A 3,663-nucleotide genomic window follows, 5' to 3' on the forward strand; every position below is an offset into this window, starting at 1 on the left:
GCATGTTTCACAGCCTGGGCAGGTATGTTAGTGTTACCTGGACAACAAGCACACTTTCACTGTTTACGATCTACTTTCCTGGGATATTTAACTTGGGAGAAAGTACAACAATCTCATTCTGCTTCTGCTTCACACTGGTGCACACAAAAGTCATCTGAGCAGACAAGTGCCATGGGCTGCAATTCCAGCAAGGACACAGGAGTGGTGGATGCTTCCCAGAAGCCAGGAGAGCCATCAAAGGTAGACAGTGATGCCCAAGAGCATAGCACTGACGTGGGACATGGTGCTACCCAAAGCATATCAGAAAATGATCACGGAGACAACAAGAAAAGCTAAGACTCTCTGTGTACAATCTGCAATGCTCAGACCGATGTTGGCCTAAATTATTCTCTGGATCAATCAATATACCTTGCGATTTATTCTCACCCATTCAGTTAAGAACAATGTGAAATCTACAACATCTGCAAAAAGGCTGAAGAAAAGCCAAAAAACATTCTCCAGGATTTGGAACCCTTGCAACCCTCAGGGACACTTACATCCAATTAAGGAATCCTGCCATGGAAAAAACTTTCTATCAACCAAGACGAAATGTCCAGAGCATGATGACCTACAACAGATGAAAAGAGTTTGTCTGAAGGACACATGCAGGAATGATTCAATGTGTTGGACATTCACATATAAGAGAGAACATGGTACATACATTGTTCCAGATGGGTATCTTCAGTCTATCAGCTTGAAGCTAACTGTGAGAATTTAAACATGAAATATTGCCTGTAGTAGATAAAACAAATACAGTAATCATTTTGTATTAAATGCATGCTCCCCCCCCCCCCCCCCAATTTAATGAACAATCAACGCAATTGAAAATGTAACTCAGAACAACTATGGCGATTCATTTTATTTCAGGGATTGTATGACTTATGCTGTGTTTCAAAATTAATCATCTCATTATGAGAACATTTCCCTAAGATTAAGCATTACAATGTTTACTTTGTTAATGAATCCCTTTCAAATGCTGAGTCAAAATAACTATAATTTACAAAAATTTACCCAATTTGAAGTGGAGCCATATTATACAGTTAAAAAGAAAAATATTCATGTTTAAGTGTGCATGTTTAAGATATATTCTATTCATGGAACAGATAGATTTTTGGTTAGTTCTATCCTATATACAGTATATTTAAATGTGTGTATATATATATATATATATATATATATATATATATATATATATATATATATATATATATAATAATCCTAAGGTCATTAAGAAGAAGTGCTCATAAAGCTCTGTTAAAATAATTTAATTAATTTGACTTGCATTTTAGTATTTTCATATTTCTATATTTTACATCATACTATATCTTTGTTAATAAAGCAACTTTTTTTTTTTGCCCCCTGTGTCCCATTGGGGTGATTTGAAAAACAGTAGAGTCCATTTAACATGGTTTCCTATGGGGCACGTTTTATGGAAAGGGCCAGGGAATTTTTTCTGGTTTTTGGTTTTATAGACTTCAATGGATCAAAAACATGTATTGAAAAATGCAAAATGCACTTGGAATATGCAAACTGCAACCTGCAACATTCATAGGTGTGAACCAGGTCTTAGTTCTTACCAGAACAGGTGTCCACAGTGAGACATTTTCCCCACTCTTCCTATCCTGAGAGGGTAGAGCAACATAGAGCAACAAAAGCCTGACAGGGGGTTTAACCCTTCCCCACTCCATCCATCCAAAATTGAAAAACTTTTTGAAATTAGATAGACTTTAATTAAGACAATTTATACTAGACCAATATATCTATATACATAGTATAGTGCAATAAATAATGATCCACTACAGGCATACCTACCTGCAAATCCTCTGACCCAGAATGCTGGATCCAAGGAACACATCCAGGGTACTCACAAAGAGAAGGGAAAGTCGCTTGCTGTTTAGAAGCCTTGTACAACATTTATTGAACTCCCTGCTTTACAGACGTTCACCTAGTAGCAGAGATCCCAATGTATTTCACTCTATACTGTTATTTCAGTGCAGTGCTGTCTTATGTTATGTGATCAAACGTGCTCAAAACATAACAAGCATGACAAAAACGACATCAAAATAACAAATTCCATCAATAAAATATTCACTTAAATAACATGCTTAATGTCCTTTTTCATAAATGAATGATATGCATTTTTTGTTTTCTGGCTGTTATATTGGTCCACTGGCTTCAAAACTTGATACATTATTGATCTGCAATAAGTGTGCATATCTGGGAACTTTCCGAAACTGATGAGGCTTAGATTGAGGTGGGCTGAGCTGTGGGCCAAAGAAAGTGGCTAATAGTGGCACGCAGAGAAATGGTGTCACAACCTGATATGCAGCTAACATGCTGTGGTTTGATAGTTACTGGCCTGCAGGGGATTAAATTATATGGTAATATGGTTCTATAAACAAACAGCACTGACCTGACAATACAGGGGCAAAAAAGCCATTCCTGATAATATCTTGACTAAAACAAGCAATCATTAGAATGGGTAACAAAAGCAATCACAACCATACGTTGGCAACAAACAGGCAATAATGATAATAAAAGAGTAACAAATGAGCTATTGTGACAATATGCAGCAATAACAGTGAGAATAGTGACAATAAAGCTTCATACATACGATAGGACTTTGTACAAACTTTCCTGTGGATTTTTGTACAAAGGGCGTTGGCCTTAAACTAATTAAGCATACACACGGCAGGACTTTTTCATTCAACTTTCACCAAATCACGTGGTTTTTCAGCTCTTTACTGCCACCCTTTGGTCAACTTCTGTATCGGCGAGATTTGACACCTGCGACCCCCGTCGGCTGGCTCGCTCATCGGGAAAGGAAAAATGTGTTTTTTCCTTTCGCGATGAGCGACAAGCATTGCCGACAGGTGTTTGGTATGAATCATGAACTCCACGCCAAATTTTAAATAAAAAACCGGCATGGGTTTCCCTTCAGGAGCATACCAGGCCCTTAGGTCTGGTATGGATTTTAAGGGGAACCCCCTACACCGAAAGAATGGCGTGCGGGGTCCCCCCCAAGATTCATACCAGACCCTTATCCGAGCACGCAGCCCGGCCGGTCAGGAAAGGGGGTGGGGACAAGCGAGCGCCCCCCCTCCCGAACCGTACCAGGCTGCATGCCCTCAACATTGGGGGGCGCTTTGGGGCAGGGGGGCGCCCTGTGGGCCCCCCCACCCCAAAGCACCTTATCCCCATGTTGATGAAGACAAGGGCCTCTTCCCGACAACCCTGGCCTCTTCCCGACAACCTGGCCTGGCCGTTGGTTGTCGGGGTCTGTGGGCGAATGGCTTATCGGAATCCAGGAGCCCCCTTTAATAAGGGGGCCCCCAGATCCCAGCAACCCACCCTATGTGAATGAGTATGGGGTACATCGTACCCCTTCCCATTCACCTGGAGGAAAAAGCTTCAATAAAAAAACAGACTAGACAGGTTTTTGAAGTAATTTATTAGTCAGCTCCGGGGGTCTTCTTCCGACTTCGGGGGTCTTCTTCCAACTTCTCCGCTCTCTCCGGCCTCTTCTCTCGGTGTCCGGTTCTTCTCCGCGCTCTCCGGCCTCTTCTGCCGCTCTCCAGCCTCTTTTCCTCTCTCCGGTTCTTCTGCCGGGCTCCCCTGCTATAT

This window comes from Aquarana catesbeiana, linkage group LG11 (assembly GCF_042186555.1).
Source record: "Aquarana catesbeiana isolate 2022-GZ linkage group LG11, ASM4218655v1, whole genome shotgun sequence".
Taxonomy (NCBI): Eukaryota; Metazoa; Chordata; class Amphibia; order Anura; family Ranidae; genus Aquarana; species Aquarana catesbeiana.